The sequence below is a fragment of the Eurosta solidaginis genome, chromosome 4 (genome assembly GCF_040869045.1).
Source record: "Eurosta solidaginis isolate ZX-2024a chromosome 4, ASM4086904v1, whole genome shotgun sequence".
Lineage (NCBI taxonomy): Eukaryota > Metazoa > Arthropoda > Insecta > Diptera > Tephritidae > Eurosta > Eurosta solidaginis.
The window spans coordinates 2,510,836-2,524,826 of record NC_090322.1 but is presented as its reverse complement, the minus strand read 5'-3'; the positions used below and the strand labels follow the sequence as shown (position 1 = coordinate 2,524,826).

At 36.7% G+C, this 13,991-nt stretch overlaps 1 protein-coding gene across 19 annotated transcripts in view; it reads right to left on the bottom strand.

The window, feature by feature from the left end:
- Pdfr (Pigment-dispersing factor receptor) overlaps window positions 1-13,991 on the bottom strand; it is a 456,607-nt gene that overhangs the window by 20,795 nt on the left and 421,821 nt on the right. The gene's annotated exons all lie outside the window — the stretch shown is intronic.

Genomic DNA, 13,991 nt, shown 5'->3' with positions numbered 1-13,991 from the left:
CGATGAACTGTTGGGAAATCTTGAGACCTTATCTGTAACTTGCGGTGAGTTGGAGACTTAATAGAAAAGAGAAAATACTTCAGAACTTGATAGCAATGCATTATGGAGGAAAAGAAATTCTGCTTGACCTCACAGGGTCCAAGACATATAATACAAATTTTAAAATCCGGTATTGTTGCTGTCGATCTGTAAAAACATACGTCTAGGTGAGTTAAGGACTTCAAGGTTAGGTTAGGTTGAACTGGCCGGTCCATGAGGACCTCACATAGACTGATTGAGTCCGTAGTGTTACCAGAACCAGGACTTAAGCCACTTGCTGCTTCTAGATCTGACAGCTGTATCACTCCTAATAGCTGGATTCTTAGCTTGGCAAGTTCAGGGCATGAGCACAGATCGTGCTCGATCGTTTCCTCCTCCAACCCGCACTTCCTACATCTGCTATCACTGAACAAGCCTAATTTAAAGGCATGTGACGCCAGAAGACAGTGTCCAGTCAGAATATCCATCATGAGTCTACAGTCCTTTCTTTTTTAATGATAAAAGCAACTTTGTTAGTCTAAGGTTGTAATACCTACACATAATCTTCGACACTTTACAGCCCCGCGCTTGAACCCACGCCTTTCCCGCTTGGTCGAACATGTGCACCTCTCGCCTTCACTTAATCTCGGCCAATCCAATTGGGACGTCTACGGAGCAAGCTTCAAGGGATGCGGCCTTTTTAGCTAGTTCGTCCGCTTTTTCATTCCCATCTATTCCCATATGCCCTGGGACCCAATATAGATGTATGCTTCTCCCTGTCCCGATTCTCTCCAGAGACTGCTTACACTCTAACACGCATTTAGATGCTGTGCTATGCGAGATTATTGCCTTAATTGCTGCTTGACTGTCAATATAAAAGTTAACACGGTTGCAGCTTAAGCTATTCTGTTCCAGGGTTTCTACTGCTTTGGTTACGGCTAATATTTCCGCTTGGAAAACGCTACAGTAATCCGGCAGCCTGTAGGATCTGCTTATTTCCGGATCAGCGCAGTATACCGCAGACCCTACTCCTTCCACTACTTTGGAACCATCGGTGTACACATGTATCGCCTCGTCCGCCATTTGCGCACCCTTGCGGCAACCGTCCACCTCTATTGTGGCCTTAAGATCTCCCTCGAAGCGCAGATAGGGAATCAGGTAGTATGTTCGTCTTGTGATTGATGACGCTATACTACTATGGCCATATGGTCGGCGCTCAAGCTGCCCCGAAGCACAGAGCCTGGTTGCGGTCGTTAATGCTTTGTTCTTTACTACCAGGTCTACAGGTGGAATGTGCAGAATGGCATACAGTGCAGCCGTCAGGGTTGTTTTCAGGGCTCCCGTAATGCTAAGCATCGATAGTCTGCATACCCCCTCTAATTTTTTGAGGTATGTTATTTTTTGTGTGGCTTTCCACCAAACAAGAAATCCATAGTATAGAATAGGGCTTGCAATCGCTGTAAAAACCCAAATGAGAAAGAGAGGGCGATAGGCCCCACGTACACCCCAGCATTCTTTTACATGCATAGAGTGCCGTTGAGGCCTTCTTGACCCTCTCCTCCACGTTGAGCTTCCATGACAGCTTACTGTGTAGGATGATTCCTAGATATTTTGTGCAAGGTTTCTCCTGTAAGGTCACCCCTCCTAATTTAGGCCTGGTCCAATTTGGGACCTTGTACCTCTTTGTAAACAAGACCATATCCGTTTTCTCCGCATTGACTTTCAACCCGACATTAGATGCCCAGGTATGAATATCCCGAAGCGCCCGATCCATCCAAGAACTAATCGTTGGAAGGCACTTTCCACTTATGACAATTGCAATGTCATCTGCGTAAGTTTTACGGGTCCCTCATCGAATTACCTGAGCAGTTGGTTAATGACCAGCGTTGTTGTTGTAGCGATAAGGTTGCTCCTCGAAGGCTTTGTGGAGTGTTATCGATGTGATGGTCCTTTGCCGGATACAGATCCGGTATGCTCCGGTACCACAGCACCATTAAGGTGCTAGCCCGACTATATAGATAAGCTATATATTGCGCTGGCAACCTGAAGGGTTGCGCTACACACCCCTTGAATCTGGTATTTTAGTCGCCTCTTACAACAGGCATACCTACCGCGGGTATATTCTGACACCCTTACCCGCTGGGGCGGGTCCTCAGCAGAGGTGATAGAACCCCTCCCTGCGGCGTGCCCCTGTCCACTGATTTCGTGGCCTCGTACAATCCCCATTGTGATGTAATCTTTCTGCAATTTAGCATGCAGCCGATCCATCTGATTAAGGCAGGATGTACTTTAATGTAATTAAGACCATCCATAATCGCCCATGTTGCAACATTATTGAATGCCCCGGCAATGTCCAAGAAGACTCCTAGAGCATACTCCTTATATTCCAGGGATTTCTCTACGCTTATTACCACCCTATGCAATGCGGTGTCCACCGACTTTCCTTTGGTGTACGCATGCTGTTTTGTGGAGAGCAGCGTTTCATCCACGTTGGACTTTATGTACACATCTGTCAGCCTCTCAAAGGTTTTCAGCAGAAATGATGTTAAGGTAATGGGTCTATAGTCTTTGGGATACACGTGACCGATCTTACCCGCCTTTGGTAGGAAAGCAACACGAGCAGTTCTCCGAATTAGTTGCAACTCCTGTATACGACCTCTCAAAGCATCCACCTCTGCCTCGAATTTTTCTTCAAACTGCGTTATTTTCTCGCCGATACGCGCTTCGAGTTGTGCAGAGATTTGCGATGATATCTGTGCTGAAATTTGTGCCGACATTTCGGATATTCGTGCGTCTTGTGCTTCAATTTTAGATGTTATTTCTGACGATATATCTGAGATACGTGTCTCTTGTGATTCCAGTTGGGATGCCATATATGTCTTTTGCTCTTCCAGTGGGGATGCCATATATGTCTTCTGCTCTTCCAATTGTGATGCCATATATGTTTTCTGTTCTTCCAGTTGTGTAGAAATTTGTGTTTCCTGTTCTTCAATCCTCGATGTTATTCGTGTCTCTTGGCATTCCATCTGTGATGACATATACGTTTTCTGTTCTTCTAGTTGAGATGACATTGTCGATGTTTGAGCAGATATTGCAGCCAAAATCATGTTCAAGTCTGTGCTCGTAACTGTCTGCGATGTTTCGTTTTTCTCTTCAATTTTTGTTGTTGTCTCACCCCCATCAGGATAAAAGACATACTCGTCCACATCAATTCCTTCTGCTTCCATTGCCTCTCGTAGTCGTGCTTGGAGTTCAAGTTTAACGCCGCTTGTATTCAATCCACGGCTCTCCAACTCCTTTTTTAGTTGCTGGATCTTCAATTCACTGAACTTTGCCATGTCCTTGTTGTCCTCTGGAATTTATTCAACAATTCCTCTTCTGACACCAATTGTAACGAATTTTACTGCAAATCCTCTTATTTGCCCTTTTGCTAAGTTCGAATCACTAAACTGTTGAATAAATAACTCCAATATGTAATAATGCAAAATGGCCTTTATTAAAGTACTTCACAATAACACTCAAACTGTGCAACGAATAGCTTGCTTAATAACCAAACTGATTGATAGCTCAAATGAAATTACTATTCAAAATAATACTGCTTTTGCTCGCTAGATAGCGTCTTAGTCGAAACTGCTTGACAACTCAAATCAAACTGAATTCCAGCGCCTCTACAATTGCCGCCTTTTATACTCTTTGATTTCAACCTTTGCATCTTCTAGGCGCTTCCAGAATCTACTAGTCCAGCAGCTCTCAAACTTCTCAGCTGTAACTACAATTGCACAATTTTATAGTTTTTCTCATTGCATACTTATGGGAGTATCTCAGATATATGCATGTGTTTGTGCACTGACTCTCCGCTGCTCGTATACGTACATGCTACATATGTGTAGACACAATTATTGTTTCGTTTATGTAGTTACATAATGATTGAGCTATGGATGTGAATTCACGTCACTGCTTAGCATCGGCTTAGAGACGATAGCATCGCTCAGTGCTGCTAACATTCGTTACAATATTTAAATGTAATTCTAAGCTGATTACTGAATTATAATCGAATAACATACTTCAAATGTATAAATTATAGTAATAAGTATGTATGTATTAAGGGTGGGATTATTTTCGAATTATATTCGAATAAGCGAATAAATTTATTCGTCTAAAATAGTTCGAATAATATTTGTTCGAACTTTTTATTCCTTTATTCGTTTCCATTTATTCGAATTCCTCTCCTTATTATTATTCGAATAGTAAAATAAAAAAAAATTATGTTTATCTTACGCTCATCGCTTTTACATATGAACATGCACATGTATATATACATCAGGGATGCACCTTAACGTTAAGCTAATCGTTTATCAAAAAATTTCCACCGTTTCTGTTGAAACACTTCGAAATATTATCGATAAATAAATTATCAAGATAAATTGTATCTCGACGAAAAACGTTAACAAAAACGTGATACTTATGTTTGAATTGTGCTGGCAATGCTATAGCCATGGTGAAGCCGTAAGGTGGTAACAGCGAGCGGACATACACACACAAACTCCATGTAATTTGTTTGTGTAATTCGTTGGTGGTAATGTCAAAAATACTCTGAGAAATGTTCGTACTGTCAAAATTCATGAGAAAAGTTGCAATCAGCTTGGCTAATGCTTTCACCTTTAATGACTCCGTCATCAATCAGCTTTGCCAGCATAGTTTGAAATTAATAACCAACATAAACAATTTGATTTCGTTTTGATAGGGCAGAAAACGAAACTAAATCATTTCGTTAATTTGACGTTCTTAACGTTAATAAACGAAACGAAATGACTTTGTTTCGTTAATTAACGTTAATTATCGTAACGAAATGATATCGGTTCGTTGGTTAAGCATGCCTGGTATACATACATATATTTGTGTGTGTATAGATGCATATGTGCATATATTTTTGTTTGTTTGCGTTTGATTTGTTAATATTCATTTATTTAGTTATATTTACGTAACCAAAGTTGTGTTTGAGTCTTAAGCTAGAAATATCAGGGTCGTTATCCACTGTACTGATCATAGAACTTTGTTCATTAGTAAACAAGTTTGTAAATGTTCATACATAAACAGGCCCGACGAGAGGGGAGGGGGAATGGCAGGATTCCCTGGGCCCGGGGTTTCTGAGGGGCCCGCGATTTAGATGTATTAAGACATTTTTTTTTTTAATTCAGGAGAGTCTACAGTTGTTCCATGTGCAAATTTTAAGCCGAATTTCAAAAGTAACGAATATTGATAATGATTTTTTGCCTGGGCCTTCGAACAGCGAGGAGACAATAAAAACATCAAACAAAAATGTATGTTTACATGAATCCGAAATCGTAAAGTTTTTGTGGTGACACGGATGAAGGTTTATCTTCAAAAAGCCTTCCAACAATACCACCAACTCTGTATCAAAGTCCAGATTATTTAAACGACTTCGATATCGGTACCGTGAAAAAATGAGTTTTTGCGATCTGAAGAAGTCAACGAAATAATTCGTCGAGGTCATCTAAAGTGTCTTCTCATTTTTCCACGTCATGACGAGGCATTTCCTACCTCGTTGTTAAACAGAATCTTGCCAAATGGAGAGAAAGTGGAGCGTGACTGGTTGGTGTGGAGTGCCAGTAGCAATTCTTTTTATTGCCTACCATGTCGTCTGTTAAGAACCAATACTTTAAGTCGACCTAAAATTTGTTGTCCTGGCGGATATTCGAAATTCCAGGTGTGGAAGAAGCTATACGATAAACTGCCAGCACACGAAAATTCTAAAGATCACATTAAATGTTATATGCAATGGCGATCTTTACAAAATAGAATTCAAAAGGAGGCTACAATTGATACACTTATCAATGAACAGTTAATCACTGAAACTCAAAAGTGGAAAGAAATTTTATATAGAATTTTGGAAACTATTTTATTTTGTCTGAAAGAGGCCTACCTTTCAGAGGCGAAAGTATATATCTTGGTGAACGAAACAATGGAAATTTTTTGGGCATCTTAGAACTCATAAGCCATTATGTCCGATACTTAGAGATCATTTGGAGAAAGTTAGGGTTTCACAACAGCAGCACAAACGTTTACAAGTTCACTATCTTTCCCCAAACATTCAGAACACGTGAGGGAAACTATATTAGATCAACGCAAAAAAGGCAAGTATTTTGCTATTATCGTTGATGCTGCGCATGATTCAAGAACGGTTTTTGGTTTTCGTGGATTGTAACAAAAAAAAAAAACTGCTCAGGAAATCGCTCATTTAATTTGCCATAGTCTAGGTAAACATGAAATCCCATTAAAAGGTTGTCCTGCACAAGGGTACGATAACGGCGCCAATATGAAAGAAGCTTACAATGGAGCACTACGTCACACTCGAATGCTGATTACTCGCCTTGTGCAACCCACAGTCTCAATTTATGTGGTGTTGATGCTGCAGAATGCTTTACGGCTGCAATTACTTTATTCTGAGTTGTACAAGAATGTTTTACTATTTTCAGCAGCAGTCCACAACGATGGAAAAAATAAAACGATTCTCAAAATAAAATGTACCAAGCTCTCTCCACAGTCTTTCAGACACTAGGTGATCAGCTAGAATTGAGGCAATCAGACCATTCGCAAACCATGTTCCAGGATTAACACAAGCACTAAACGCATTACTTAAGCCAATTTTGACTGCACAAGCATACGGAGATGTTACCGGCATTCTCAAGTACATCGAAAAGTTTGAATGTATCTTGCTGTCCTCAATTTGGTTCAAAATATTGACAACCATTAATGAAAGAATTGTCGTACTCTAAGCTAGAAACGCCACCATAGATGTTGAGGTCCGACATCTAGATGTCTTATTAGCTGATTTGAAGTTGATCAGGAACCAATGGGAAACAATTTTAAACGAATGCAAAACAGTTGCTATTCAATTGAACATCTTGCCAAAGTTTCCGGACATTCGAAAGAGAAAACCCAAAAGACGTTTTGAAGATAATGGAAATGAGATGATTACGGATGATCCAGAGTCTGATTTTAAAAACAATACATTCGTGGTGATCGTTGATCCGGTAATCACTGGCATTACTGAATGATTTGCAGCTGTGAGAAATATGAACGAGACGTTTTCCTTTTTGCGGCAATTTGAATACATGCATGAAACTACGGTTCGGGCGAGTGCAGCAAAATTTGTCGAAAAATACAAGTCGGACGTTTCTCAAAGCTTAGAATCCGAAACAATTCACTTGAAACACATTTATGAAGCAAATTTTGATAAAGGTCTGTCACCATTGGAATTGCTAAATGCTATCTACATATGTTCAAAATCTGTACACAACTTTCTCTAATATTTGTGTTGTTTACGTATCTTTTGCACTATACCTGTCACTGTAGCTAGTGCAGAACGTTCTTTCAGCGTCCTTGCAATAATCAAAAACTTTCATAGATCGTGTTCATCTCAAGAGCGAGTTTCAGGACTTGCCACGCTTTGTGCTGAATCTGTTTTGGCAAGAGAGTTAAATTTTGATATTATTATAGAAATTTTGCAGCGAAAAAAGCAAGAAAAGGCGCTATCTGATATCCGAACCTTATATATTGAATAATAAAAATTTATAATAATCATTATATTTATCAGAAATGTACTAAAATGTTACCAAATAACTAGAAAACATTATTTAAAACAATACGTGGCTGCTAAAAGAGAATTTTGTTTCTACGTTACAATAAAACAGTATAAATAGTAAATATTCTGTAAATTTTTATTTGCCGGTTTGAGGTCTGATGTTTTGGAAAATAAAACACAGATATTTTAAATTTTTACTAATATATTTCGGTTATGCACGATAACCGTCCTCAGGGTGAACTATAAACAAACAGAACACAAAATAACATATAATTTACATCAAACAACAATTAACAATTATTAACAAAACTTCTTAAACATTGAAAACATATATTTTTGACAGGTCTTTCCCTTTGTACGTGGAGTTGTTAACTATTTTGGTTTTTTATTAGATGTTTGCTACATCTGTTTTGTAGTTAATTCTTGTGTTGGTTGGTGTGTTTAGTATATGTAGCATTTCCAGTGTGAATCTCTTTCCATATTGTTGTTCTTGTTGAAGTACTATTGTTTTTCGAAATTCGGGCAGTGCTTTCTCGTTGCACAATGGGTCATAAGTGCGGTTTTTTTGTTATTTATATTTAAATCATTACAATATTTAAAATCTTAATTATGTTGTGCTAATCGAGTCTTTAATTTAGATTTAGTTGTTCCAACATATACTTTGTTGCATAATTCTTTGTCGTTTCCGTTACACGGGATTTGATAAATAATGTTGCTTTTTTCCATTTGCGGTATTTTCGATTTCGTTTGGTTAAACATACTTTTTAAAGTGCTCATAGGTTTGTGTGCTATTTTAATATCTTCTTTATTATAGATGTCAGATGTTGATAGGAGCTCAGATAATTTAGGTACATAAGTTAACGACTTGAATATTTTCGGGTTTTCCCCTCTACGTTGACTATTTGGTGATTTATATATTTTTAAAAGAGTTTTTATAATTTTATCAGGAAAATCATTGGCTTTTAACAATATCTTTATTTCATTTTCTATGTCATTATGGTAAGTGTCATCTGTAATATTCATCATTCGTCTTATACAGCCCATTGCCGTATTTATGATCATGTTTTTGGGATGTTTAGAATAATAATTTATAATTCTACCCGATGTTATGGACTTCTTATACCACATTAACTTCAGTTGATTTCCTCGTCGTATTACTATTGAATCTAGATAGGGTAATTTTCTGCCGTCCACGAGTTCCGTAGTGAATTTAATATTTTTGTCAAAAGAATTTAGTGCGTCAAGTATGTTTTGTACCTCGTTTTCATTGATTATTGCAAAAAGATCGTCCACGTATTTAGTTAATAATCTTGGTTTTCGTGCTAATTTGTTCATCGCATTGTCCAACAGTTCTTCCATTACAATATCTGCAATTATTGGGGAGGTTGGTGATCCCATCGGTAATCCTTTTAGTTGTGAATATATTGTTTCATTATATTTAAAATACCGATTATCTTTAATGCAGAACTTTAATATTTCTATGAACATTTTCTTAGGTATTTTCGTATATTTTTCTATTGTTGTCCACTTATTTCTTATTATGTCAAGTGCTAGATGTGTCGGTATACTAGGGAACAATGAAACTGCGTCAAAGGATATCTTTTCATCGTCATAAATATAAGAGTTATTGATCTTTTCTTTAAAGTCTTGTGTGTTCTTTATATTATATAATGAACTGGTGGTGACGTTTTTTAAAATATCTGCAACGTATTTGCAGAGTGCGTGTGCTGGTGATCCCGTGGCCGAGCATATCGGTCTTAATGGTGTTCCTTCCTTGTGGATTTTCGGCAATCCATATATCCGTGGTGGTAGTGCCGTTGTAGTCGTAAGTTTATTTCTATCTGCCTTCGAAATTAATTCCATTTTAAAAAGTTTATCTACAAGACTATTATTTTTATTTTGTAATTTTAAAGTGGGATCTTGTCTCTGAATTCTATTCATCGTCAGGTCATTTAATATTTCATCCATTTTATTGTTATAGTCATTGAGTTCCATTGCTACTGTTTTGTTTCCCTTGTCAGAAGTTAAAACACGAATCTTGTCATTTTTATTTAGAAACTTACGTGTCCGTCCCACTGTATCTAGTATTGCACGATCTATTGCACTTTGCCGTGTTGTTGTTGTATGATCTTTTATCAATATTGCTAATTTTGTTCGCGCTTCCTCTTGTTGCTCTTTGGTTTTGTGTGTTTGTATTAAATTCTCACCGTCAGCTATGTATTTGAATAATGGAAAGTTCTTATTTTCTATTGGGATCGCGAACTTTGGACCCTTCGATAATAGAGCTTTTATATCAGCTGGAAATTCTACTTTGGTTTTGTTTACAAACCACTCATCGCTTTTGCTGTTGTTGTCAACCAAGACGTCATTTCGTTTATTTCGGAGTTTATCGTGTTTTGTTTCTTGTTTATTTTTCAGTTTCCTTGTCAGTTTGTTGGCAACATTATCTTCTCTCATCATAAATTCTTCGAAGTCATCATCGCTCATTTGCTTCTTCAGTTTTGTTCTTATATTTTGCACCTGCTGTTGTTGTCTTTCTAGTATGATGTGTTTTTGTTGAATAAGTAAACTTAATATTTTCGTGTGGTAGTAATATGTATATCTATCTAAACTTCTGTATATATCTATGCGCGTATCACGGTCAAATGAAAATAATTTATTACATCAAGTCGAATCTGTTATAAATTTTGACTTTCTGCATTTTAAAAGAAACTTAATACTAGATCTAATTTTCACTAATTTCTTTGATGTAATTTGATACTTATTTATCACTGCTCTTGTTTTTACATAGTTGTTCCTTATTTCTGCATATCCCATTTTGAAGTAATTGTTGTTTGTGTATATGGTAAATATTCTGTGTTAATTTTATTTTCAGCTCTTAGTCCAAAAATTATTTAGTTGATGTTGCAAAAATTTTTTTTGATGTAATCCAGCAATAATGGTTAATGACTGAGCCGTCATTAATTCAAATTAATCAAATGTATTAGTGGATTTTTTATAGGGGGCCCGCGAATTGTTTAGTACGGGCCCGGATTTTCTCTCTACGGCCCTGTACATATATGTACATGTATTTTAGTAAGATTAATATGGCAGGGATTTTTTTCCCCATATACATACATATGTATGCAAGTTGTATGGAAACATTTTGTTTTGATATCTTTTGTTTTGTATAAACATCTAATTGGTCACCATTAAAAAAATATTTTTACGTGTCATTGTCAACATTTCTTGCGAAGCCTATTTAAGTTCAATTTTAAAATTATTTAAGGTAAATTTTAACTTAATTGAAAAATTTGGAAAACATTTGCTAAAATAAAGTTCGAAGCAATCCATTTTAAACGTAACAAAATTCTAGTGGCATTAGTGACTAGTTTCAAAAACGACTACCTGACTGTTTTTGCAGCTTCTTAAAATTTTGGTTGTCCCTGAACGTGTTAAACACTGTACATGTTGTATTCTTGCAGAAAGAGCTTTATATCAATGGTATTTCATTTCCCAAGTGGATTTATAACAATAAATAGGAAAATCTTCAAATTTTAAAAAATGGGCCTGGCACCGCCCCTATTATGACTAAGCAATTTTCGATGTTTCGGGAGCCATAACTCGAAGAAAAATTATTTCAGAATAGAACCATATGTATATGCATTATTGCGCAGCCTTGCAACACTATTTAGCACACAAAATAAACAAGAACAGCATTTTAAGTGTACAGCTGGGTATGTAATGTTCGGTTTCACCCGAACTTAGACTTCCTTACTTGTTGCATAATCGACATTTTTTTCTGGAGAACGTTTTGCCTTTTTGGCCATCGGTAAAAATCAAAATAAATACACCCTGCCTACATCATGTTACAATCAAATATACGACATAAAATAATGAAGCAAACCCCCCACACAAATATATGCACATATGCATCTATACACACCTAAATATATGTATGTATACATACATGTGCATGCTCATATGTACAAGCGATGAGCGTAAGATAAACAGATTTTTTTTTAGTTTACTATTCGAACTATTCGAATAATAAACTCTCTTATTCGCCAGGTAATAGTCCCACCCCTAGTCTGCATATTTATGCAGCTACCACATTTTGTACAGCTAGTCCATTGGCGGCTAACCGAATTCTGCGGCAAGTATTTTGCATTTTTTTTATCTTTACTTAAATTGGGCAGGAGGAATTTAAAAAATGAACTTTATGCAAAATTGTGATCTAGATTTTCGATATTCAATTAAGCTCTAAACTTTTTTTAGTTTGTTTACATAATCATGACAAGACGAAACTCGGGCATAACCCGGCCAAATACCAGTGTAGCCGATTTACCACAATTGTCGTAGATCTACAAACTTTTTGTAGAACCTCCCTTTCTACCTCACCTTATCTACCTCATTGTGCAAAAATTTTCCACAATTTTACTGGCGAACATATTGAAATCAGAAATTTCCATAGCATCCAATTTTCTTAAATACGAATTTCATAATATTACTAGCAGACCCGCCAGACGTTGTTCTGCCCTAACTTTGGTCTATCTACATAATTTTTAAGAAGTTTTTACTTCTTACTCTCCCTCCCCCTCTTTCCCACTTTTATCTAACGTTTTATTCACTCCTCTCTCTGCGTCTCTTTCTTCATCTCCATCTTTTCCATCCCTTCTTTTTGCTCTAACTCTCCTTCCTTCTCCCTTCCACGCTCCATCTATCGTAATCTCTCTATCTTCGTCTAGCTCTAACTCTAGTATCTCTTTCTCAGTCTATCGCTCTTTCTCAGTTATCGCTACAAAAATAACCAGGTCCACATTTTGAGAAACATTTTTTAAGTGTCAATAAAGAGAATTTTTGGAAATTTTGTACGTTTCGGAAATTCTCTTCTTATTGCTTCATCATCATGGCTCTTGATCACAATCACAACTGAGGCCGAATATTTGTATCATATTATTTGAGCAAGTTAGGCCGAATATCTCAATTCTAAAATATGTGTGTTAGTGCGTCTTCGCGTCGGTAGCGCTATTTATCAAAACGTGAAATAATGTATCTCACCATTCTTTTTATATACCACGGAATAAGTCGCACTTTCTGTCCTATCAAAGACATAATACATATAAGGTAAAGCGGCATATTTCATAAACTTTGTCTATTTTCAATACTTATCATTCCAGTTCCTCCACACTTGATTTGTAGCTCAACAAAAACTTAGCGCAAAAAAAAAAAAAAAAAAAAATAAGGCGCACCCTAATGTGCATACATGCATGTGGGCTAGGAGTGTCGCTGTACTTGCATTTTATTACATAAATAAATTCAAATATTACACCACAAATTGAAATTCACAATTCAATTCTTTGTTGTTACTGTTGCGTAATTTGAAAGGATGAATGGATGAGTGTGTGTGTGTGAGTTTATTTTATATTCATTTGGAAAATGAAATTTATATTATGCTTCAATAGAATTTTGTAAGTCTACTAGTATGTGGATGCGGTAAACAGAAACCAGACGAGCACCTTTAAGGATTCATTCTTCTTTGCTATTTTCATATGTAAATACATACAAACATATTTTATATGCGCAAATATAAATTTTACATCTTGCATAAGTGATTTCCTTTCAAATTCGTTTTTCATATTCCTCGTCATCTTTAAAAACGTTTTACGCACATTTAGATATACATATAAACTGGGCAGCATTCCATTCGTAGAAAGAGTAAAAGGTTCAAAATCCAACCACACGCCTTGTGCTATTTAGCTTTGAGCTTGCTTTTAAAGGAACTGAAGTCGTCAGTCAAATCTTGTCTTATTATCTCGTCCACACTGCAAAGGGTTGTTGGTAGTGTGCGATTTCAATGGACTCGTTTTGGCCTTTTGCATTCTCAACAGAGTGGAATGTTGATGTATATTGGAATAACTTTCCTTCACTCATTTTCAAATACAAACCGGTTTCTACATCGCAGCCGTCTTCAGTCCCATGTTTTCGAATGACTGAACATTTTTCCCGCATATACAAAGCTCTCAAACTTCCGGTGCTTGGTGCTATGTACAAAAGTGTTTTTAGAAAAGATAAGAACTATCTATACACAGTCTTAGTCAAGCCATTTTTCACGTTTTTCGGTTCATTTGTAAGACTTAGGAGTCGAATTTTCAAGCCAGATTTACGAAAGTAGCTGCGCAACAGAATTTTCCAAACATTTTCACCTTTTCCCAACATATTTTTTTTTCTGCTCCTAAGATCTTAAGCACTACGTGAACATTCGCATGCGTGCACAATTTGCTATCTCGCTTTGATTGTTATTGTAGTTTCACACTTTACATGTCTTCTTTGACTTTTGTTTTTTCCTCTTTTTACGTTATTTTCCAATTATCATAACATCAACATA